Genomic DNA, 27,294 nt, shown 5'->3' with positions numbered 1-27,294 from the left:
ATTATGGAATTTGCTGGATATATATTTTGATTAATGTGTTACAATTCAAAAAAAAATAATGGTGAAACTCTATACCTTATTCAAAGGGAGTTTCCTTACAATTTTAACCACAGTTAACCACAGGCTTTTGTCCATTCAACAGAAAATACACATAAAACAGACCATACATTCCCAAATAACTTTTTAAGACCTGTATAGCAACTAACATTCAATGCTTCTTTATTATATTGTACACAATATCTTCACCTTATGTGGAATTCATAGGAATTTCCTCCCCATTATACTACTATTAAGGACATAGGATTCAAGTTTTGGAACAGTGTTGAATGAATGTAAGCAACACCTTATAAAACATTTTAAGTTTCTTGTTATTATTGAAGAACAGGAGCTAACTCTAAAGCATATTTTTTTAATAAACATGTTTCTTCTAATAAATGGAAACCATTTATGTATGTATTATCCCCAAACAAGATGAGTTACAGAATTAAAAGGTCCTTTAAAGGCTAGTTGCTACACTAAGCATTTAATATTTGCAGTGAAAAAAAATGTTATTCATGTTTCCTAAAAATGTATCCTATATTGTTATCAATATACAAAATTTCAATATATAAGGGCTGGAGGTATGGCTCAGTAGGAAAGCACTTGCCTCATATGTGCAAGGTCCTGGGTTCAATCACCAGTACCATTAAAAGTAAAATCTAGCATGTATCAAAGAGCCTGAAATCATACATACCTATTAGTATAATTTAGACTCTAAGTGAAAGATGATAAATGTTAGTTTACCTTGATTCAATGATTTTCATCATTTTTATATTTCCTGCCAGAAGAAATGAAATTTTTCTATACACATATGAAATTAATACAATTTTAATGATGTTTAGTTAAAAATTATACTGATATTAGAAAATTACCTATTAACCATTTTATTCTCAAAAATGTAATTAAGATTATTTTGACAACTAGTTTAAAGTCTTTGTTATCTCCACTAGTTCTACTGACAATTCTCTTGAGTTACATACGATTAGTGCCATTTCTAACAAGGTATGGTAGGTTTAAATATCCTATGTAAGGCAAATAATTTTTATCACAAAGTTGAATAACTTATTTTATTATACTGTTTTCAGTTCCAATGACTTTTTAACATTATTATGGTCACCTGGAATCATTATGCTAGCAACTATAAATATATTTTTATAAAAAAGATTATGTTAAAAATCCAAAAATATGGGCTAGGATTATAGTTATAGCTCAGTGGTAGAGCACTTGCCTAGTACATATGAGGCACTGAGTTTGATACTCAGCACCACATATAAATAAGTAAAATAAAGGTATTGTGTCCATCTACAACTACAAAAAATATTTTCAAAAAATCCAAAAACTTAAAATATACATTTATAGTGCACCCCAAAAAAAATTACATAAATCTTGAGTATGCCAAACCATTATTTACCTATTTCTATGGTCAGGTATCTCACAACTAAATTTATTTTGTGGTTCAGTAAAAGCAAAAAATAAAGGAAAAATGCTAGCCAAAACACAGTTACAATGATCAGTAACATTTTTAAAACATATACCACAGTCTTTCTTTGGAAAAACTAGGATAACAATGTTGTGGTATTCCACGAAACTTTATATGAACATGGGAATATTTTTATAAAGAAACAAAATGCCTGCCATATATGTTCAACCTAAGTTCTTTGGCCACTGGTTTGACTTAAAATTTTTATATACAGAATTTACATATGTATGAGTGTGAATGCATACAAACTAGTGACTACAGAACTTGGAATAATGATCTTTACCCAAGAAAAATAACTGTAAATTTTTAACTGAGGTACTGTTTGTAGTTCCTTAAAAATACTTTATGCATGTACACTGAGAAACATCTATAAAAACAGTAACAGATTAGGCATCTGTGAAGAAATTCAAGAAGTAAAAATAATTAATACCATAATTTTCTAGATATACACTTAATAACAATTATTAGAAACTGACGTAGGCTACATAAATCACTACATTTACAAGGACAAATATGAATAGAATTAATTTGATAAGAGATACCTGTTTATGGATAGCATCAAAAAGAGCAACCCTGACTGTAAGTTAAACAGATATATCTTCTATATGTGTACTCATTCTCCAGGTAAACTGGGTGAACAAAGCAGTGGGGATCATTAGTTTATGATCATTTTGATAATATTATTTTTTTAAAAAATCTCTGTACTAAACTTCTCAATTTAAAACTTCAAATTCCCAGGCTAATCTTTAAATGAAAAATATCCTATGTATATTCAAGGTTTGGAACAGTGTTGAATGAATGTAAGCAACACCCTATAAAACATTTTAAGTTTCTTGTTATTATTGAAGAACAGGAGCTAACCTTAAAGCATATTTTTTCATAAACATGCTTTCTTCTAATAAATGGAAACCACATCAATTAATGTATTATCCCCAAACAAGATGAGTTACAGAATTAAAAGGTCCTTTAAAGGCTAAATTACTTCTACCAAATAATTTAAAATTATTTAAATGATCTAACCAACATGAATTCACTTTGAAACTAAAAATAAAGGATCACCATACTTATGTGATAAAGCATTATATTCTATAATTAGTATTTCAATTCATTGCTATATCACAGTCACTTGATTATAGAAAAAAGATTTCTGAGTTTCCAAAAGGTAAAGGGTATGGATTCGCTTTAATAATATGAAAAGGTATTTTCTATAAATGAAGCTCAAAAAACCCTGTTTATGGAGAAAAGTGAACTCTCACTTTATTTCATTAACTTCAATCAGATTATAGATATATGCAGCAATATGGTATCACAGAAAGAAAACTTCCTTATGCTAAAAATCCACACTATAATTGATCTCTGTGTTTTCTATAAAACTGATACCCATCTAATTATGTAAGCATGTCACACAAAAAAACCTAAATATCTAATTGAAAAAATTTAAGACATTACGAGAAGTCTGTAAGAAAATACCCATCAAAAAAGTAGCATGCTACTGTTTGGTAAGATAACCGGTTAGAAAAGATAACTTAGTAATTTTTACTTCTCATGAAATTTGTAAAGTTTTTAAGTAATTCAGCTCTTCAAAAACTGCAGAAAAAAACTGCTATTTCTCTTAATAAAGTTCAATACAAAAATGAATATATTATAGAAGACAATCCATAAGGCAGATACTATTCATAAAGACAATTTATTACAGTGCATTTGTAAAGGAACGTAAATATAAATGCAATGTAATCCAACATTTGATCATTGATCCCACCTTCTCTCCACAGCAGAAATTCTTCTTTACAAATTCTTATAAACTCCAGTATTCACACAGAATTCTTCCAGTTGTTAAAACTAAACAAACACAAACACATACATCCCAGTTCCTCTTCCCTCCCTCCCTTTTTTCTTCTCTCCCCCGCCCCCGCAACACTCCCTCCCTTCCTCCATAATTTAGAAGGAAAACAACATTTTTAAAACTTTTACAACCATCATCCCTCTCATTTTAAAATGGTATTACCTTAGCTAGATAAGGGCAATAGTGTTATCTGAAGAATTTTCTTGATCCAATAGTAAAGATTTAAAAGTATACTTCCCTTATAACATGCATAAGCAGCATAATAAAATATTCAAGTGCACCAATAAGATTAGAAAATACACACTCAGTTTTTTAAAATCATCATTAACAAGGACCCAGAAAGAAAACTTACAAACATATGTTGATTATTAGATATATGCAGCAATATGGTATCACAGAAATGTTAGTTTCATAAACATTCTAAATCTATCAAAACACAATTAAATAATTATTCTCTTAATAAAGCAAAATATTTTACTTAAATTGCTGAATTATTTATTATTAAGTGGTTAAATATATGTGTGTGTGCGTATATATATATATATATATATATATTAAAAAATCTTATTGAGACATATCCAAACCATTTTCTTAGCTATGAAATTAAGTCATATGCTCCAACAAATAATGTAACACATTATTCTATATAAAGTATTTATTTATAAAGTAATCAATCATATTTCATGTACAAAAGATAGAAAGATACTTTATATGATAAGACTTCATTAATACATGTAAATCAACTTGGCTATCTTTATTTAAAACATTATTCAAATTCACGGTCAATTCATTGCAATTTTTTTCTTTTTAATACAAGAACATTTAACATCTTCAACTCTGCTTTAAAGGAAACTAAGAAAAATGGTCTTATTCATTATTATAAACTGACATATATTTGTTCAAAAGTAGCTATAAAACTGTGATCAGAAAACTTATATACTCAAATATAAAAAGAACAAGAAAAATGCAAAAATACATGAAATAAAACAACTTGCAATAACAACATAACAAAAGGCCAACTTTGAGCTCAGAAGATATACATATGCTTTTTAAAATAAAAGTTCAAACTTAAGCTTGCCTTCTGAACGGCTCAAATGAACGGAACAACTCAATGACTACAGAATTTTCTTCTAAATTGGCAACACTATAAAGAAATATCTAATTCCTAATTTTTCATTATGTGATACTTTCTTTAATCAAAGTACTATCATTTATTCTAAATTTGCTGAAAAGCCTTGACCATTGCATTTTTCCTGTACGTACCTCTTCCTTATCAATTATGATGTATCTTCAGCATTCAAAAGAAAAAACCTCCAAACTTTAAACTGAGTTTCAAGTACCTAATTAAAATCAATACATACAGTGCTACTTTTAAAATACTCATTTCTAGAAGGCTAGAAAATCTTATTAAAGCTGATGCATCTACACATAGAAAGCAACTTTTAGTAAGTTCTTTTGCTACGCCATAGTGATCTGCTCCAGAAACTCAAGGGTACCTAAAACAAGGAGCTACCTGTTCTAGCCATGCTTAGGAATGTGTCCAAATCATTTTTATTGATTTAACCTTTATAGGAATGCTACATATCCTCAGAGCAAAACATTTTGAATGTATTTATAATATGATACACTTCTGAGAAGCCATGAAAAAGAAAGCTAAAAACAAATCTAGACACCCCTCCACCCTTGGTTGTTATGGGTTTATTTTTATTTTAAATACTATCAGTGGACCTAAATATTGAATAATTCTACCTGGGAAAACTTATCTTGGCACCACTGTAAGTAGAAATAAAAATTTATTTTGGAAAAAAGAAAGTGTATTTAAATAAATTCTAACTTCAAAGAATAAAAATCCTAATTTCACAATGATGTCACATATACAAATTTTGACATTATTCTAACTGTTCCTTCCATACCCTAACTATACTTTAATCATGGACCCTACAAGCATATCAAATTTATAGAATTTAGTCCTTACTGAATAAAAAACTAAGTTGTGTTTAGTTTACATTCTGAGAGTTTACAGTGAAAGTTCTGTGTAGATTATCTCTCTAGCTTTCTACAAGTGATACTTCACAAATGGCTATCACAGCCAATGCCTACATTAGGCATGTATGCCAAATAATTCACAGTATTATACTTCCTCACATTATGGTTCATGATTCCTTAACTTGAACCTCACCTCTAAAGAAGCCCTACTTTCACTGCAGACTGTTCTCTTAAAAAGGCAAACAGCTTTTGAGCATTTCCAGATGTAGCGCACTTTCTCCCTCTCTCTCTCTCTCTCTCTCTCTCTCTCTCTCACACACACACACACACACACATACACACACACACACACAAATCATAGGCAAATTCTCAAAGAATTCTAAATTAATACAATGTAGCAAAACTGGAGTCACTACATATTAATTACTTCAATGACCACCCATAAGTTTAAAGAGCTACGGGTACTATACATCAAAATAAAAAACTTATGATTAGCTACAAAAGCACTGACTTCAGGTAGCTACCAGTAAGCAAAACAGCCAAGCTCATTTCAGTGTCAGACTATTTCAGTGTCTACTAAAATGGACTTTCCAAAGTTCTGACAATTCCTGAGCATGCAAGAATATGTAATTTTTTCAAATAATTAACATTTTTATTCTGGATAACATAAATTTGGATTTGACTACATTACTTTCATCTTATCAATATTTTATATTAAATTTGCAAGCAGGCATGAGACTATGCTAAACTAAAATCAAATAATTTATATGCAGACTACTACTTTAAAGCTGGGACTAGGATGAGACACAGGAAGCATCTAAGGTATAAAATTTAAGGAAGCATACTCTTTCTTATACAACCCTCAAAAAGAAAATCTGTTTAAATTTTGTGCCTTAGGCACTTTGCTTGTCTTATTATAGTCCTAGTTCTGCTCCTATTAGTACAGACCATTTCATGAAACATATACTAAGCAGAGTAACACAAAACATAGAAACACAGGAATATAAAAATAATAAAAATTAAAAATATGACTTACATGTCTATGATACTAATTTATATGTTCTATGTATGTACTTACATTTAAACACATTAAAAGAATAATATCATTATACACTCTAATCAGTAGTCAGATGGCACAAATAGTTCAGATCTAATGACTTTAATCTCTATCATTAGTTATTTTAAGACCATACAAACAGCTCAGAAATTTTCTTTAAAAGTCTTTGCCAATAATATCTTTCAAAGTTAATCAAGTGGCTTTTTTACTTGACTATAACACTTCTTTTTTCTTTTGATACTTGGGATTGAACTCAAGGGAAGGGTACTCCCCACTGAGCCACATCTCCAGCCATTTTTTACATTTGATTTAGAGACAGGGTCTCACTAAGTTACTTAGCTTTTCTAAAAAATTTAATTGAGAGAGTATGTTCCATTAAAGAGTTCACAGAGCTATACATAAATTGTATAATCCAATGGTATCTAAATATGGCTGATCAACTGAACTGCCTGAGGAATAGGCTTTGGGATAACAAATGAGGGAGGAAAAGCCTTGGGAAGTTTTTTAAAAAGATGCCCAGATAAATTAGCCAATTTGGGAGTCAAGAGAAGGCGAACTTTTAATATGCCCTAAAATAAGGTAAAAGACAAGATGGATATACAAAAAAAAAAAAAAAAAAATCAATTCCAAACTGTCTCCCCACTAAACATTTTAAAGCTTATTCACAAGAAATAGAACATTAATAGCTCCTTTCTTTCCTTCCCTTTCTTCTAGTAGAGATGTTAGTCATCTAACATTAGACTAATAACATTAATGAAGAAAATAAAGAAGGACAGATGATTCGGTAAGATGAACAAAGCCAAAAACATCAGTATTTTTATTTCTTTAATAGGTTCAAATAGCTATTCTAAGTAATGATGAATCTACTCCAAAAATACAGTATTTTAAACTTTAATTGGGTTCATATTCATATATTTTGAAAAATCAAAGTGCCTAACAAGACCTATGATTTTTACAGAGTACACTTCAGCTGAAACTGTACTTTGTTTTCATGTTAGTTTTTCCTTGTTGAGTGTTTACTGTGCCAGGTATTGTGATAAGCCTTTTATAAACATCACTTCCTTTAATTATCACGTCTCTTATATGAGGTAGGTACCATAATTATTTACAGATGAGGAAACAGAATGAAGTAATGAAACCTGCTCAAGGTCACACAGTTGAAGAGTTGACATTCAATCTCAAGCCTTTTAACCCTTAATTACTACTTCATAGTGTTACCCGTGACCTTAATGAAGTAACTTTCTAGTTCTCAATTTCATTGGCAAAAGTGATAGTTGTCCAAAACATAATTTCTCTAAAGCTTTTAAACTGACAAAATACAAAAAAAAAAAGGAAATAATCTTTGTGTTTCTCAATTATTTTAACACACATCTTTAAGACTGATCAGAAAGAACCAAAGGAACTCAGACAAAATAAAAGAATTTTATCAAGGGAGCGTAGCACAGTGGTGCACACCTGTAATCCTAGCTACTCAAGGGGCTGAAGCAGGAGGATCCCAAAGTTGAGGCAAGTCTGGGCAACTTAATGAAGCCTGTCTCAAAATAAAAAACGGCTTGAAATATAGCTAAGTGGTAGCACTTGCTAGGTTCAATTCCCAGCACTACTCCCAACCAAAAACAGTATATGATCAGTGGATAAGATTTAGTTTAGGTTTGATTAGAAAGTGAAAATTTCAAGGAACTAAATCAGTTCCTAACCAATCATCATAATCTTATTCAATGTCCATACCACACAGCATATACTACAGGTGTATTGAAAATCCATTTAAAAGTTAAAAAATTAAACCTTAAACACCAAAAATTGATATCTTTCCTTATGTATGAAATTAAAATAATAATGGTACAACAATGGACCCTGGTGTCAGTCAGATCTGGAGTCAAATCCCAGTTCTTATATTAATCTGTATTCCTAAACCAGAGTTATAGTATCTGTCCTACCTAAAATGTACCCCCAAACTTATGCTAAGTGACCTATACAACCTTAATTTCTAATTATAATTTGTTAAATCCTTATTCATTTGTAAAATTCCTAAAGATTCACTGGTAAGTGAACCTTTTTCTTTGACTACCAAGAAGATACAAAATTCTAGAAACAAAATTTGTGCAAAATTCTAGAAACGATCTTTGACAAGTACTATTCACCCCAATTTCATCCACAACAAATTCAACACTACTTTTTAAAAAAATTCTCAGAGAAGCCACAAAAGAACTGTACCTACTTTTTACCCTGGTATAAAGTGAAATAAAACTGTAAAATTATGTTTTTTCAGTCTATGTGGTTTTACTGAAAAAAGATGCCCTGACTAAAACCCCTAAGTGACAGTAGTCAAACAAGACTTGTTACCAAAATAAAGAACTGAGGAGAAGAGAAAGCTATTTGGCGATCTACAAACATCAGCAGACTTCTCCAATCATTCTGCACCCACACTTAACTTGACAGACTATGTTTTAATGATCAAACCAACAACTTTAAGAAGACTAGTAAGATACATTTACCAATTAAATGAACTCATATACAAGCGTAAAACTCAACATTACACTTTAGAAAAGGAAACATGTTGTTTTGATGAGAAATGTCCAGAGAAAAAGGTTAAAAGTGAGTTTGTCTTGACAACTTAGTAAGAAGTACAACTCAAGAGAAGGAAAGCAATGAAATGGGCAAACTACAGTATAGTTTTTGAAATAACTATGGTATAATAAGTTAAAAGTCTTCAGTAGTTGGGATATTAATACAAGTTAAATTCTAGTAGCCTACTTGACAATGGATGCAAGAAATTAGAAAAAGATGTAATTAGAAATAAAAATGCACAGAGTTAAGATAATGCATTGCCCTTAAAATAGGCTCCACAAATGTTCACACTTATTTCATCACAAGACACTAAAGATGTAAGACAAAAAGTTTTGTGTACATCAAAAGTAGTGAATCAGGGAAGCAGAGAATACTATAAATTTCGGAACAGCATGGGTAGTAGTCATTAATATTGTATACAACAACTGAGATTGAACACAAAAAACATAGGGAAGTGGAAGATATTATAAAGAAATGAATAGGGGCTTGAGATGTGGCTCAAGTGGTAGCGTGCTTGCCTGGCATGCGTGAGGCACTGGGTTCTATCCTCAGCACCACATAAAAATAAAATAAAGATATGTGTCCCCCTAAATCTAAAAAAGTAAACATTTTTTAAAAATTATTTAAAAAAAGAAATGAATAGAAGAATTTCACAGCAGAGTTATTAGGTGAGGGAAAAAATAAGGAAAATGAGATTGTAGTCTAGATAGAACCGTGATGATACTAACAATTATGAGGAAAATGGGAAAGGGTAGGAAGAGTTTTTTTCTTTGTCATTAAGAAAGTTGTGCTTAGAAAGAAAAAATTATATACAACAAAATCTCATTTTTTTTTTAATTATAAAGGGATGTGTGTATATGTTAGAGGGACCCCAAACAGTAAAGTTTAAGAAGTGGCAAGAAACAAGAAAACTTGTCTTTTATATATTTGCCAATATTTTTAATTTAAAAAATGACTAAATATTACAACTTAAAAATTCAGTTAATAGTATGCTTTAATGTTTGAAAAGGTTATCTTTCCTAAAACCATACAAAAAGTTTGTGATACAGGGAACCATTTTTTCATTTTTATGTGCTCTAGCTGCAAGAAATAGAGCCAAAGACCGAATTAGAAACTATTTTTAAGTGGAGAAATTATTGCTGCAGTCTGGCTGGGCACAATCAGGAGCCACTTGTCAAAAGAAACTAACTTTATTTTTAGAACCACACACGCCAAACAAAACAGCCTCTCAGGAAAAACCCTCAGAGCCTCAACTGCCACCACCGGCTTTCCACAAGCCTCTCTCTCCCACACAAGCTTCTCTCCACGTCCCACAATCCTCCTGCTCTTGAGGCCGATTGGCTGGGTCACGTGGGCGGAGCCAAAAAAGTCCCCCAATGAGCAGCTCTGTGGTCTGAAAGGGCAGGGAAACAGCCCAATGAGCATCACCGCAGAGGAGCCAATCAGCTAGATGTTGCTGGGGCCGCTGTGAGCCAATCATCAGCCGGCAGCTGGAAGTTTGCTGGGGCCCCTTCGGCTGTGGCTCTCAACAAATTATTATCACAAAAACCACAGAATGTCATGGAACATGATAAACATAACAAGTGTTTTGATATTCTTTAAGTTTAAATCCCAATTATACAATTTATAAACTTGAGCAAGCTATTTAAACCCCGTGTCTAAATTTCCTCATCTACATACTATCACCTAGTCTAAAAGTTTTCTGTGAAAATTAAACAAAATGTAAAGTGCCTACATTCAATCTGACAATTATTTGAGTATAACCAACTTTCCAATCCTTAAATCCTTTTTGTTTATTGATTTAAAAAAAAAAAAGATAGCGGAATGCATTACAATTCTCATTACACATATATACCACAATTTTTCATATCTGTTTGTATATAAAGTATGTTGACACCCAATTCGTGTCTTCATACATGTACTTTGGCTAATGATGTCTATCACATTCCACCATCCTTGCTAATCCCCTGCCCCCTCCTTTTCCCTCCCACCTCAATCCTTAAATCCTCTGAAATCTAAACTCAATTATTCATAATGTGGTCCCCAGGCCAGCAGCAGCATCATGTCCTGAAAGCTCGCTAAAACAAAGAATCTGAGGCCTTACCTCAGACTTTCTAAATCAGAATCTACAATTTAATAAGATCTCCAGGAAACAAAGTTTGAGAAGTCTGCTCAAAACAATACTCACCTATCAGAGTGTCCAATTTGTTTATTACCAGTCCCTGAAGTCATCTTCTTCATCTGTTACAGAGCTCTGACATTAAGAAAAGCACCAGGTTGTTTATTTCTAATTCCTAATTCTGGGGGAATCAAGAGACTTTTTTACAGAAAATTTTCATCTAATTCCATTTCCAAAAGGCAACTTTTCAAATCTGAAGATGATGCTCACATTCACCCACCTCCTCAGTATACCCATGACTGAACAAGAGAGTCCTCCTGTTGAGCAATGTCTTCAATGATTTGAGACATTCAGCAAATTATTAAGCTGCACAACAGTATTAAGAGCTACTCATCTATGTTTCTTCATGTTGTCAATGATATCTCACCACTAACTCGTCAAATGCTATCAATTCCATGTTCTTGAGACAATATTTAGTAGCTTTGAAATAGCACAGTTTGTGAGCCATGGCTACAGTGATTAAAACCATTTGGCTCCTAGTATTCATACTATAGTAGCTCCCAAATCCTGTCTTTACAGAGGGGTCGCAGGTTTGAAGCCAGCTTCAGCAACTTAGCCAAGGCTGTAAGCAATTTAGTGAGACACTGTCTCAAAATAAGAAATAAAAATGGCTAGGAATATGACTCAGTGGTTAAGTGCTCTTGGGTTCAATCCCTGGTACCAAAAAGAAAGAAAGAAAGAAATACTGCCTTAAATAATTCACTCTAGAAATTTAGACAGCAGATGCTTCAAACTTCCACTGCGCATGTAGTTCCCTTTGATATTCCACATTACTTGTTTACTAGTAAAATATTTTACAATCACAGTTGCCTATTCTTCACCCGACTCTTCCAAGACAACTGACTGAATAAAACGAGAAATACTGAAGACAATATTACGTGTGAAGAATTATCAAGCCAGAGTATTCATATTTCCTTTATTTAGAGATTAAAGGCAATATGAAATAAATGTGACAAAGAAAACATCTGCTAGATTCAGCCATATACTAAAAGTTAGTCCATTAGAACCCCTAGAAACATCTTTTGAAAAGATTTCATTAAGACTACTTAGGCAGGGCTAGGGTTGTAGCTCAGCGGTAGCACACTTGCCTGGCATGTGTAGGGCACTGGGTTCGATCCTCAGCACCACATACAAATAAATAAAGATATTGTGTGTCCATCTCCAACTTAAAAAAAAAAAGGACTACTTAGGCAGAACTTTTGATTACCTTATTTCTTATATATTGGAAACTCCCTCATTTACTTGACCTAAAACTCCCCCTACCCATGCATTTGTTCTTGCTGTCCACTACTAATACAGGCTTGCCTTTAGCTGCAAATACACTTTATTACCCATTCATGCATTAATTACTCTTTTCCTTCTCTCTGAACCTTCTTTTCATTAGTATACCATGAGCATCGCCCTACATTCTAAATTTATAGCAGAAAGTTTGTAGTTTTCTCTTTTAATATCACCTAGAATAGTAACAATCAATTATTTAAGCACTCAGCCACTTTAAAACATATAACTATTAAGAGCCTATGCTTGCCACAAACACAAAATGCATTAAAAATTAACAGTATCCAAAAAAGGCATTTAACTGGGTAAATAAGCTATGTATAAACCAACACTTGACTCTTAGCTAAGAAGGCTTAGAGAAAAAATTTAAATATGAAAGGTGAGTTTGCCTTTAAGACTCTGTGGAAGAGGAAGGCCACTTCAGAAATAAAGAATGTGATATACCAAGACTCAGAGCAAAGACAAGGGAGACAATAAAACAAGCAGACAACAGACAATCTTAAATTTTTTTTTCCCCCTGAAAACAAGTTTTATTTAAACAAGGGTTTAAAATACATTACATAACATTAAAACCAGAAGGGAAAAAGAAAACAAAACCAGTTTATTACTTCACATGGCACTGGGCAGCTGTTGCGAGTGAGTTGCAGGTTCCTTTTTTTCTTTTTAAGTTGTAGTTGGAAACAATATCTTTGTTTGTTTACTTTTACGTGGTGCTAAGGATGGAACCAAGGTCCTTGCACATGCTAGGTGAGTGCTCTACCTCTGAGCCACAACCCCAGCCCAGTGAGTCGCAGGTTCTATAGCTGCTACAGGACTGGTAACATCAGTTTGGCATTTGTTCCCTTGTCAAAAGTTTAACTGATATTAAGATGGCCTCACTTTCTGTAGTTTCGATACCCCTTTGCTAGAATATGTCTGGTCACAAAGAAAACCTTGGCCGCAAGCCAGATGTCACAACCTCACTGGAAGGACAATGGCCTGAGTTCTGCCCACCTGGTCAGGTTAGATACCAGGGACTTTTTTCTTTTAACTACCAAAGACCCCCTCTGGTGGTACAGCTGTCTTACCCCATCCTCTAGATTGTTGAGGTCATAACACTCTTAGGACAGGGGACTCTGAGTGAAGAGTTTCTGGTCAGACACAACTATCTGATCTTGGGGATCTGGGCTTTGCTGAAACATCACATTATTACTTGTTTCAGGGTGGACTTTGCCAGGCACCTATTGCTTGATCTCAAATTTTTAAGTGAGAGACTTTAAGACTAGACAGCATGGTTCTTTCCATTTTACTACAGGAAAAAGTTACTCTAGTCCAAGTTAAAAGCAGACCCCAAGTGGTTACATTATACAAGCTGTGAGGTTTTTAAACTTGTGACAAGGGACAGAAGGGAAATTCTACTCGTTGCAAGGAAATCCTCACTTAAGCTTCAGTGAGCCACAAGCACTTAAAACCAATGAACCTTCAGCTGATCATCCTTAGCCAGTCCAACCTCTACAAGAAACTGGTGTATGTTCTTGCACTGGTCAGGCACCCTATAGCTGAATTATTTCTCCATATTTTTGATGTTCAAGTACCACTGGAGGCTAATTTATTCTTAAATGCCTTCACTGGTTTCTTTTTATTATAATCATCAGCAATTCCTTGGGCAATAGTAATTGTCTTCCTAACATTTCTCTGCTGAATTCTAATATGGAATATAATCTTCGTGCCAACAGGAAGGTCATCGCTCTTACTTGCATCAGCAAAGGGGTCAAAAGAGTGGAGGTTCTGGATAGGGGACATATGATACAATTCACTTTCCTTGGTGGAAATGGCCTGTGGAAAAGACTAAACTCCTTAGCCTACCATTCAAGCTTCCCACATTGTGATACTAATTGATAGTTTAATCTATATTTCCTACAACCAAGTTCTATCTAGACACATTAAGCTATCAGTACCTCATCCTTGCTTTTAGGTCTTAATCATGCTGTCTCCCTTACTTGCAATGTTTCCTACCTATCCTCAGTACCACCCTCCCCCAAAATGTCTATAGTATTAACACCTATCCTTGAAGAATGGCATTATTTTCACAAGTTTTCATCTCTTTAACTGAAATGTTTCCTAGGTCATGACGGATTCCCTCTGTATTCCCACAGTAGTACATCCGTAACTCTTCTCCAACTCATCTCCATCTACTACATCATTTGGTCTCAGTTTCTCTCTATGCATATATAAACATATATAATTCTAGGCTGGTGATTCTAGTATGATTAAAACTGCAAAACTCCATTTTTCTCTTGGGATTCTCTAAGAAAACCCAATAAATAAAATCAAATTTGAAAGGAGACTATTAGGCTGAAGAAGGGTTGACAGGGAGCTGGAACCTCACTCCCTTTCCTGAGCAGCCCCACATTCATCTTCACAAAGCACAGAGTCAAAGAACACTAAACTACATACTCTATAAAAATGAACACTTAACTACACACTCCAAAACAACAAGAAGTGTACTTATTTTATTCACCTATAATCCATGTAAGAAGACAACACTGTAAAATCAGATATTCCTGGTGTCAAAGCCTACCTCTTCCACTTACAAATTATTTTTATTCAAATTTCTAATTTCTTTAAATTTAAATCCACAACTGTAAAATGAAAACAGCAAAACTTCTCATCGATGATCACATAATCACAAGATACAAAAGACATACTGCATAGTACTGACAGCACAAGAACACAAGAATTCATTTTCTTTCTCTCTTCTGCTCACTTTCTTCCTACATCTAGTCAAATGCCTAACATACAAACGTTTCTTGAATTAATGAGCAGACAGATGAACAAATGAACCACAATGTCGAAGACTTAGAAAAGAGATTTGTTAACAGTTATAGGAGAAAGAAGAAAAGGACATGCTAAATACCACAAAAGAAAAAGGACAAAACTTTAAAAATAGCATTTATGGCTGGACAGGAAGAAAGGTGGCAGGTACTTCGTAATTTAAAAAAAAAAAAAATGGACATGTTTCCAACTAAAATCTAAGTGTAAATTTGCTACAAAAATGCCAAAACTAAAAACAAAATTATTTACACACATCATATTAAGGCTTTAGTATTTATATCATGTCTGGCTAATATCTAAACTCAAATTACATACACCAGCTTAAAATTAAGACATATAGCAAATTACAGTAAGAAATTATAAATTTTTAAATGAATTCTATTTCACTGATTTATGTGTAATTGTTAAGGAATAGTGTTTCAATTTTCTTTTTAAAAAGTATTTCCATGTTTCTCAAGTTACAAATGTAAAGTTCTACAGCTGTATTTAAAATCTGTTGGTGGTAGATGTACACAAAAGAAATAACTCAACCTAAATCACTATTATACATAATAAACCCAAAAAGAATAGGCATGTATCATTACTGGAAGATAACTGAGAAAAACAAAAGTTCTGAGCTGGGGTTGTGCTCAGCGGTAGAGCATTCACCTAGCCCGGGCGAGGCACTCCATTTGATCCTCAACACTACATAAAAATAAATAAATTAAATAAAGGTATTGTATCCAACTACAACTAAAAAACAAAGTTCACCCTTTAATATTTTTTAAAATCAGTTAATAAACATAAATGCAACAAAGTGTTCCATTCTTTCCATACATTTTTAAACTCTGGCATCCTTAGTAAGGCTAGTCTGTCTATGAAAGCAAAATAAAAAGAAATACAAGTAAAAGAAACACAATAAATAAAGAAACACAATACTATGGGGCTGTATCTTCAATAAAAGGCTGAAATTCAAATGAATAACTTTTATGTATAAAATAATAGGGTGTAAACAAAAATTTCACTTCATCAGAACAACAAGGTTAAAGAATGATTTACCAGATTTGATTCTAAAATATGACTGTAATAGAATGTTTTTCATTTCACTAAAAAAAAAAAATGTGAAATCTCTTCTCATTACCTATATGAAGGCTAAAAATTAGTATGTTAGGGGCTGGGGCTGGGGCTGGAGCTCAGTGGTAGAGTGCTTGCCTAGCAAGCGTGTGGCACTGGGTTTGATACTCAGCACCACATAAAAATAAACAAAATAAAGGCATTCTGTCCACCTACAACTACAAAAAGTATTTTTATAAAATGATATTATTTACCAAATAATTCATACTTCAAAAGAAGATGTCTATTTCAGTAAAATGCTCTATGTCTAGATATTGGTAAATGGTTTTACATACATATTTCACACACTGAAATTTGAGAACAACTGCATTAGAGGACTTGTTTTTGAAGTCATATGTTGTTTCATTGGTTTTCATCAATTTAATTTGCCAGTCTTTATATTTCATCAATAAAATTATATCAATAATAATATTTCAGTGTAACCTATGAAATACTCTCAAGTTTGACCAACAGGTCATCTGTCAGTAACATAAAAAAGGCAACGATGATTGTTTAATGTACTATTCCATTTGCTGGATAATCAATTCATGTTATCACTATTCTATTGTATTGGAAACTCATTCCTTCTATGACCTCTAAAGCAAAAGATCCTTGCTTCAAAAAAACTAATTTCAAGTAGAAGTAGAAGGTGGCTGAAACACAAAATTACTGTTTTCAAAGGTTTTATAAGTCATAGGTAAAAAAAAAATCTGAACTGAAAAATGCAATTAAAAATAATCCTGCTACCTATGTAAAGGTATATATAATTAAATCAAAGGCTTTTAGGGCGCAAATCTGTAAAGTACAAGAATTTACTACAAAAACAACAGCATTTTGGGGAACTAATAATGTTATTGCTAAATGAATTAGAATTCAAAGCTACATGAAATTAGGAATTCTGTTTGTTGGTTTCATTCACTGCCATATTTCCAGAGCCAATCAAAGGTATTTGTTGAATGAATAAACAAAAAGCATTAAATTCTAATACTACAATACTATTGTATAAAAAGATTAGCATACAATACAAATTTGTTTTTCTAGAACCAATGTGGTCTGCCAACAAATACTAGTTAAGAAATGTTTGTTTCAAGGCTACAACAGAAGTAAGACATCTGCACCAGAATGTAAACCAAATGCATTAGGTGCTGGGGGTGTAGCTCAGTGGCAGAGGGCTTGCCTAGCATGTGTGAGGCACTGAGTTCCATCCTTTGTACCACATTAAAAAATAAATAAACAAATAAATTTTAGAAAGGCATTCTGTCCATCTACAACTACAAAAAATTTTTTTACAAAGGTGATTCTAATACACATCACTTAATTATACTTGTAGCATAAGAAAACTATCTCAATGAAGTAGGAAACTGATATACATTCTGGCTCAAGACTGATCACAGATCAGTCACAGTTCCCAAACTGGCTATGCTGAGTAGCAGTACTTTAGATTACATATTAAGAGTTGAAATGAAAGGGAAAAATAGGGGGAAAAACTAACTTCGAAGCAAAGAATAATTTGTAAAAATAATGTCTGGCTTCTGAAAAGTGGCCATAATTTTCTTTAAATATATTTTTAGTTGTTGATAGACCTTTATTTTATTTATTTATATGTGGTGCTGAGAATCGAACCCAGTGCCTCAGACATGCCAGGCAAGTGCACTACCACTGAACCACAGCCACAGCCCAAAAGTGGCTATAATTATACCACTGTGTCTTTTAACAAAAAGTTATGAAACACGAAAGCAACAAAAAACAAAGTTTAAGGTTCTGGGGGTCAGGTAAATGTCCATTTTTGATTATGAAATTTAAGACATCCCAGTAATACCTAAATGAAATCATTACATTTTCAAAGCAGTTTATAATAGCTGAACACAGAACTTAAAGCACATAAAAAAATTAAGGTCTGTATGTCTGTATGTCCTTGCCCATCACTTTAAAGTGAGTTCGATATTGCAGTGTCATCTCAAATATAAAAGTAAAATAAAGAACTAAATATGTGCTGGCAGTTTAAAAAGTGAGAACAAGAGAGGAATAGTCAACACCAATTACAGCAATTTCTAAATAGCTGATATTTGGTCCTACAAGAATATACTAAAGTTTGGGGCTGGGGATGTGGCTCAAGCGGTAGTGCGCTCTCCTGGCATGCGCGGGGTGCTGGGTTCAATCCTCAGCACCACATAAAAATAAAAAAGATGTTATGTCCACCGAAAACTAAAAAAAATAAGTATTAAAAAATTCCCTCTCTTTAAAAAAAAAAATATATATATATATACATATATATATATGTATATATATATATATATTCTATTTGTAATGCTAAAAAATCTAATTTTAAAAGTATGAACATTTATATAGAGCTCTGCACAGAACACTATGTAAATGATTTACACGTATAATCTGATTTAATTCACACCCAAGAACTCAGATGAATGATGTTATTTGGATTTCATAAATAAGTTTCAGAGATATTTTAAAATAGGACTCACTTGTATTTGTAAACTTTCAGTATCCTTCCTTTCAAAAACCATGTATATTATATATAATTTTTATTTTTAGGGGTTTTTTTCATATATATTATAATTTTCTAAGGAAGCAGTAAAGAGGTGCCAAGTAAATCAGAATTCCAAATATAGAATGTAGCACCTAAAACTGTTTTTCATGAGGCTAAGATGAAAAAAATAAAGTCAGTGTAATGAGAATACTGGGATGTTAAACTTTACTTCTAAAGTTAATAATAAAGAAGAAAAAAAATTACCTAAGATAATACATTAAAATGTTCAAAGTCTTAAAAAAAAAATAAGAAAAAGACCAAAACAAAGCAGTCATTTGAATTTCTAATATGGGCACTATATAAAGATTACCCATGCCCCAAGGGCACTTAACCACTGAGCCACATTCCCAGCCCCTTTTATTTTTTCATTTCGAGAGAGGGTCTCAGTAGGTTGCTCACACCCTCATTAAACTGCCAAGGCTGGCTTTAAACCTTCAGTCCTCCTGCCTCAGTCCCCAGAGCCACTGGGATTACAGGGGTGCACCCTCACACCCAGCTACTTTGAAGACTTTAACCTCTTTTCAACTGCAGCCATTCCCATGGAGGTTGTCCTTCTAATATGCTACCCCACTATTATCACAACTTCCTGGTCATTGTACAAAAACAACACTTAACAGGTATCTACTAGGTATTAGGCACTGTAAAACAAGAAAAAAATCCCTGTAATTCTATTTCAGAAAATATAAATAAATAAAATAAACCACCATAAAATGAAGAGTTTTACAGGAGTAGCACAAAGTGCCAAACACATAAAGTTAATTTACAATACCAGAAAGGTCAGAGGAAACTTCCTGGAGGATATGTCCAAGATGATACATCTACTTTCTGTTAATTTCGTATTTTTCTAGTTCTCCTAAATACTACTGGTATTCTATCTCCCTTTTTCTTCACTGAAATCTCTTCTTCTTCTTCCCCCATTTTTCTCCAGGTCAATAAACCCCACTGTATTTTTTATCCCATCCCTCCCTACCAGACTAGGCTCAGTGATAAGAATCACCAACACCTCAAGTTCAATAACCTTCTTCTACATCTGTCCTTCAAAAAAAATTTTTTTTGTATTGGGGATTGAACTCAGGGGCACTCAACCACTGAGTCACATCCCCATCCCTATTTTGTATTTTATTTAGAGACAGGGTCTCACTGAGTTGCTAAGTGTCTTGCTTCACTGAGGCTAGCTTTGAACTTGTGATTCTCCTGCCTCGGCCTCCCAAGCTACGGTGTGTCCTTCCAATTTTTTGAATCAATCTAATCATCTATTTCTGAGCTTTGTGCCCAGCAGCTAAGCACTGCTATAGAAAACTATACAACCTTACTGTTGACATCCTATTAGTTCCAAGAGATGACTATGCTCAGCTGAACCCTTAACAACTTATGCAACACTTACCATATTTCTAATTAGCTTTCTCTCCCTAACTCTACTCCTGGCATTACAAACCTTCACCACTCTCAAGCTTCCCTATCTCCTTTCTTGGCCAGAGGCCTTGCCTAATACTTCAAAATGGTATGAAGAGTAATTAGGCATAATTAAAAATTATCATTACTTCAGATCTTCTATACAAGCTTTAAAAAAAAACTATACAGAACTAATCCAACAATCTAAGTAAAAGTCCTAACATTATTTCACTGAAAAGGGATTAAATAACATAAAACTAATGAATTTATATTTACTACCTGACAATTTCAGCCTTTGAAAATAAAACAAAAGAAATTGAGAAACAAGCAACTCAACTTTCAAAAATGCTATTAAGATCAAGTAATTTTTTTTTCAGAAAATAAAGTATGTCAGATTTTCCTACCTTATGACTCTTATTTTAGATACGACCTAATACATTTGATTAATAGTCTAGAGTAGACTGTGGGAATAGCATTTGAAAAGGGAGAAGGTGAAACACCGCAGCTCCCAGTCTATCATAAACTAAAAACCTGACACAACAGCAACAAAATTAGTAGCTGCAATGAAACAGAAAACATAAAAACTATTCAAATATACAAATTCAAATAAAATGGCAAAGTAGGACAACTTATCATAGAAAGCAAAGTACATTTTATGCCTCTATGATGTCTTGGATAGAGCATCTCATAAGTGGAATGGACTATAGTGCAATTATACCTGTTACTCTTTCTGTAAGTAGTTTAAAAATGTCCACAATCTACTCTAGAAATATTTGCATTAAAATAGCCCAAAAAAAACTGATCACAAAATTATGTTTATAAAATAAATGTATTTATTCTCTATGAAATTAGACATCAATATATAATTATATATATATATATTATCATCAATATATAATTATATATATATTAGAATGCAGTTTTACATTCCTATTAAAAAATTAAACTTGCCTCTTATTTCCAACCATGTCCACCATTTAATAAGACAATGACTGTATGATTTAAAATTAAGAATAAGTTGGCTGAGTTTTATACACTGCAGTCACAGCAAAATTCTACATCTCAACAAGAAAAACAAATATTAAAGAAAATTGAGAAGATTTTCAGTCTCTAATCATAAACTGGTAAACCAACTCACTCATTAGTTAGTTGTTGTTGCTGTTTCTATCCAGTGTTGTTTCAAATAAACTTTCTAAATGTAAAATTACTTCATTAATCAACTTTAAAAGTAAAATGAATTGCAAAGACCAATGTCTAAAATTTGAGTACATAACAAAAATCAGAAAAAGAAAAGAAAAATGAAACTGTCTAAAATGTGCACTTAAGAATTTGTTTTGGAACTTGATGAAATGATTCCTAAAAATTCAACTGGAGGAATAAAAATGAAAATCCAGAAACATTTTTAAAAGAAAGCTTATGTGGATTAACTTGAACTGTAATATCAAATATTAAAACATATTAAGAAGCTATAATAACTAAAATAATGTAGTACTGGCAAGGGGATAGAAAATTCAATGCAACAAAGCAGAAAAGTCAAAAGTAATAATTTATTATCTGATAAAGGTAGAATTTCAATTTAGAGGGGAAAGAAAAGCTTATGTAATTTGTGGTGGTTAAGACCACCGGCAAATCAATTTAAAATAAAACTGTTTAAACTTGGAACCTTCTTGACATCATACAACAAAGGGATCAAATATTAAACTGTACAAACTAAAAATATAAAATATAAAAGAATATGGACATATGTATCAAAATTGAGGGTAGGACTTAAGGTCTAAGGCAGAAGCAACAAGATATATAAAACTCATTAAACTACATTAAAAACAAAATCTCACATATTTAAGAATCATGATAGAAACTGGGGTTGTGGCTCACCTAGCATGTGTGAGACACTGGCTTAGATCCTCAGTACCACATAAAAATAAATAAATAAAAATAGCAGGGGTTGGAGTTGTGGCTCAATGGTAGAGCACTTGCCTAGCATATATGAGGCTCTGGGTTCAATTCACCACATATAAATAAAACTTTAAAAAAATAAAGGTTCATTGACAACAAAAATATTTTTTAAAAAATAACAGCAGGTGGAATAAAAAAAAATTTTAATTTAAAAATATAAAAAATAAAGAGTCACAATAAACAAACCTTAAGGAAACCAAAAGATTGGTGAAAGATGCCATATATAATCAACAAAGAGTTAAAGTCTCTTAATCTATTAGAAGTCATTAATAGGGGTTGGGGTTGTGGCTCAGCGGTAGAGCACTCACCTAGCATGTGTGAGGCCCTGGGTTCGATCCTCAGCACCACATAAAAATAAATAAATAAAATAAAGGTATTGTGTCCAACTACAACTAAAAAATAAACATATAAAAAAGTCATTAACAAGCAATAGGAAAAAATAAGTACTTGGTAAAACTATGCTAAGAATATGTAGAACTTCAAAATAAGAAATATAAATGGCCAAAATATTTGAAAACTCAGCAATCAAAAGCTTTTAAACACATGTTGCTACTGTTAAAGTGTTAGTGATGGAGAGATGGAGGAAGGTGCTCCTATATTGTGATATAAACGTAAATCAATTCAACATTTTTTTAATCTTTATTTACTTATTTTTTATGTGGTACTGAGGATTGAACCCAGTGCCTCACGCATGCAAGGCAAGTGCTCTACCATTGAGCTATAATCCCAGCCCATCAACTTTTTTTGTAATATTTTTTTAGTTGTAGTTGGACACAATACCTTTATTTTTATGTATTCTTATGTGGTGCTGAGGATTGAACCCAGCGCCTCACATGTGCTAGGGGGGTGCTCTACACTGAGCCACAATCCCAGCCCCATCTATTCAACTTTTCTAGAAGAAAAACTAAGAAGTTATGGTATCAGAAAAGACTTTAGACTCAAAAATTCTTCTTCTAAGAATTTAATACAGTTATCAAGATTATATCATTTTTAATAATATTTGAGAAACTGAACATTATCTAATGATTCAACAAGGAATTAATAACATGATAGATATTCCTACAGTGAAATAAAGTCACATAACAGAAAATTGTTCATGATATATTGAGTATGGGAAAAAGGCAGATATCACAAAAGGACAGTAATAATTAAAAGTTACTAAGAACTTTTAAAAAAATCAACTCACACACCTCAAATGTAGGATACTCCTTTCATAAAGGATTCTAGACAGATTTTATGGTTTTTTGCTTATGAATATGAAGATCTTATAATCTTTTCTGAGTTAGGTAACTCATTTAGTAGGTGTCTCAGTTTTCTTGAATGAGAGGCTTCCACATATTTATTGAGACTTCCTGAGCTAATCAAAAAGTGACTACAAAGTTCTCGAAAGACAAACGCTCATATACACACAAATAATCTTCTCTATGCAAAGATCTCCAACAAAGTTCTCTGTGAAAAAATACAAAAGAATATATTTGCATGTGTTTATACATGAATAAAGAAACTCTTGAAGAATACACAAGGAAAAATACAAGTTGTAATTCAGAGGGAAGAAACCAAGCAACAGAAGTATAAGAACTTTTTCATTTCTATTTTCAAATGTATACATGTATTACTAGTAAAAGTATCCTGAAAGCAATTTTCATATGCATATATATATATAAATAATATGTACATATATATAAAAAAACATTACTCAATGGTGGCAAGGCATAATAAGTATTCTATTGGTGAAACTATAACAATGAACTATAACTTACTTAAATCCATCAAGAATCTTAAAAATGTGCTGGCGTGGTGGCTCAGTGGTAGCATGCTCGCCTAGCAAGCGCGAGGCCCTGGGTTCGATCCTCAGCACCACATGAAAACAAATAAAGGTATTGTGTCCAACTACAACTAAAAAATAAATATTAAAAAAAAAAGAATCTTAAAAATAAGTAGAAATGTCTTCTGAGCCAAGAATTCCATTTATGGGGATTGGTCCTAATGAAATATCCAGTTATAATAGGTTCAAAGATAGTTAGCAGGTAAGAAGACAAATTAGTAAGATAAAATAAAGGATGGATAGATTACAATGCTCTCCATAATACCAGAATATTAAAAACAACCTAAGATATCTAATAAGTGTTTAAAGACAGCATAATGGAATATAAATCATTGTAGCTAAAGCAATAATACTGTATTTTGTCAACATGAAAAATCTGATTGTATAAGTTACACAGAAGTAATTATAATATAGGATTTTGGTATTTAAGTTTTTTCAATGCACTGGAACAATAAATACCAAAACAGTACTAGCACTAACTCAGAAAGGCTAGGTATTCCTTGTAATCTTTCTGTATTTTCTGAATTTTTTCTTTTCAGAAAATAATATGAACTTCTTCTATAATAAATATAAAACAATCACACCACTCTGAATAAAATGATAACAATTCAAGTCCCCTACCCAGAACATTTCTAGATTTTTTTAATGGGGGGGGGGGGGGGATTAACATGTAAAATAGAAAAGTGAACCAAGAATTCTGTCTCCAAATCTACAGTTCTTTCCACTGTATCGTGCTACCTTAATCACTCACTTAGATGTGGCATTATTTTTCTTCAAATCAATTTGCCTATTAAAATATTTATAATTTATTACAAATTGCACAGAAGTGAAGTTTTATTGTCCTTTAAAAATAAACATTAGCTGTTCACACGCTTACAAAGGATTAGAGATACATGAAGGATGCCAGTGATCTCAAGTTCTAGGTTGGAAGAGGTAAATAAAAAATACTATCAGTGCTTAACTTAGAAATGGGTTGAAAGGCCAGGAAAAGTGGTGCATTCCTACAATTCCAACTACTCAAGGCTGAATTGAATGCTAGCCTGGGCAACACACAGAAACCCCAATAATAGAGAAAGGGAAGGAGGGAGAGAATTAGAGGAAGCAAGAGGGCAAAAGATGAGTTGTACTCCAAGTTTAACTGTTTAGAGAATAACTTCATACAAAAAGAATGTCATTTTTTAAATTTTTTATTTGTTCTTTTTAGTTATACATGACAGCAGAATGTATTTTGACATATCATACACACATGGAGTATAACTTCCCATTCTTATGGTTGTGCACGATGTGGAGTTACACTGGTCATGTATTCATATATGAACATAGCAAAGTTATGTCTGATTCATTCTGTCTTTCCCATTCCCATCCTCCCTCTCTTCCCCTATTTCCCCGGCCATATCCGTGAACCTCCACTCCTCCCTCCCTGCCCCTATTGTGAATTAGTATCTGCATATCAGAGAGAACATTCAGCTTTTGGTTTGTGGGGATTGGCTTATTTCACTTATAATGAGAGTCTCCAGTTCCATCCATTTACAGGCAAATGCCATAATTTCATTCTTATTTACGGCTAAGTAATATTCCATTGTGTATATGTACCACATTTTCTTTATCCATTCATCTGTGGAAGCATACCTAGGTTGGTTCCATCCTTAGCTAATGTAAATGGAGCTGCTATGAACACTGATGTGAAAAAATGGCATTTTCTTGAAAAAATAAATATTAATAACCAGACCAACCCCTGAAAACTTAATTTACCCCTTTTTGCTAAACACACATTGTCAAACAGTTTAACAGAGGAATAATGAAAAAGCCACATAAGGCTAATAAAACTCTTCTAGTCAGGACAAAAACTGACCATAATGAGATGTTTTAAGACAGAAAAACCTATCAAAAGTAAAGAAAAAAGTCAAAGAACAAAGTAAGGGGCTGTGGTTGTGGCTCAGCAATAGAACGCTCGCCTAGCACTTGCAAGGTCCTGGGTTCAATCCTCAGCACCATATAAAAAAATAAACAAACAAAATAAAGTTATTGTATCCAACTACAACTAAAAAATAAATATTAAAAAATTAACAGATTAAGGATTAGTTTTCACTATTCTATAGAAAGTGGTTTATGAACGCTGTTCTGCCTTAGGAAAACATGCAATGACAATTAGAGAACCTATTAACAATAGCAACATATTTTTAAAGGCATATAGTATTTTATTGAAGATTGAAATTTATATATATAAACGTTAATTAAAGTTAATAAGCTGGGGTTATGGCTCAGTGGTAGAGCGCTCGTCTTGCACGTGCAATGCCCTGGGTTCGATCCTCATCACCACATAAAAATAAATAAATAAAATTTTTAAAAAGTTATTAAAAAAAATTCCATGTGGGAAAAAATAGCTATAGAAGAAAAGTTAATATATATGTGTGTTAATAAAATATATCACAGAATAAGTCAATTTCCATTTCTTTGGCTATAATGTAAAACTGCATAAGTATTTCACATCTAGAGAAAATCAAAAATTTGCTCTGGCAAACTTAAAAACTGCTATGAACCTTTAGAATCTACTAACTCAAAAATCAAAAAAATTAATTCCTCCATATTAAGAATCTACTACTCTGAAATTACGTTTTTCTAATTTGGAATGCTGATATCCTGTACCAACATGATTCACTATAAATTAATATATAACCATGGATATGAAACTTTAATTTCATACCCAAAATTATTAATCACTGATATATTTACTACTGAACAATCCATTCCTACCCAGCACTTTTTTAAAAGACTAATTTAATCAAGAACCAACAAGTTCTCAAAATCTGAGCATAATAAAAACAATGAATTAACAAGAAACTACACAACATATTGCTAATTTTAGATCTACCAGAAATGTGGCCAAGTCTTACTACAGAAAAATGAGGACCAGGGGTTGGAGGGATACCTCAGTGGTAGAGTGGTTGCCTACCATGTGAGAGACCCTGGGTTCCATTCCTAGCACCACAGAAAGAAAAGAGAAAAAGGACTCAAAACTCATAATATTACATATTCAGTTACATATATGTGCTGGCATAATTGAGTGTAATAAAATGTATTCAGAGCTGGAGTTATAGTACTTGCAGAAATAGTAAGTATAAATACATGTACTCAAAAAAGAATAAAAAACACATTTCGGTATTTTTCATACTTTTTACAATGCAAAATTAATGTAATATTAAAACTACCAATCAAACCTAACAAGCTAAAGTAGCCAAA

General features: G+C 32.4%; 1 protein-coding gene and 1 pseudogene across 4 annotated transcripts in view; both read right to left on the bottom strand.

Annotated features, from left to right (window-relative positions):
- Positions 1-27,294, bottom strand: part of Supt3h (SPT3 homolog, SAGA and STAGA complex component) — a 468,296-nt gene that overhangs the window by 420,210 nt on the left and 20,792 nt on the right. The window contains exon 1 of one of the 4 annotated variants that reach the window (XM_058573176.1): positions 11,162-11,180. The exons of the other annotated variants lie outside the window; for them this stretch is intronic. The gene's annotated coding sequence lies outside the window, so the exon portion shown is untranslated. Of the gene's footprint in view, positions 1-11,161; positions 11,181-27,294 lie in introns of those variants that run through there. 4 annotated transcript variants of the gene reach the window in all.
- LOC131423481 (eukaryotic translation initiation factor 1-like) lies at positions 11,234-21,594 on the bottom strand (annotated as a pseudogene).

Source organism: Marmota monax, unplaced genomic scaffold (assembly GCF_021218885.2).
Source record: "Marmota monax isolate L192 unplaced genomic scaffold, Marmota_monax_Labrador192_F-V1.1 WCK01_AAM20220418_F8-fsc00187, whole genome shotgun sequence".
Lineage (NCBI taxonomy): Eukaryota > Metazoa > Chordata > Mammalia > Rodentia > Sciuridae > Marmota > Marmota monax.
The sequence above is the reverse complement of the archived record's forward strand: the minus strand, read 5'-3'. Positions and strand labels throughout refer to the sequence as shown.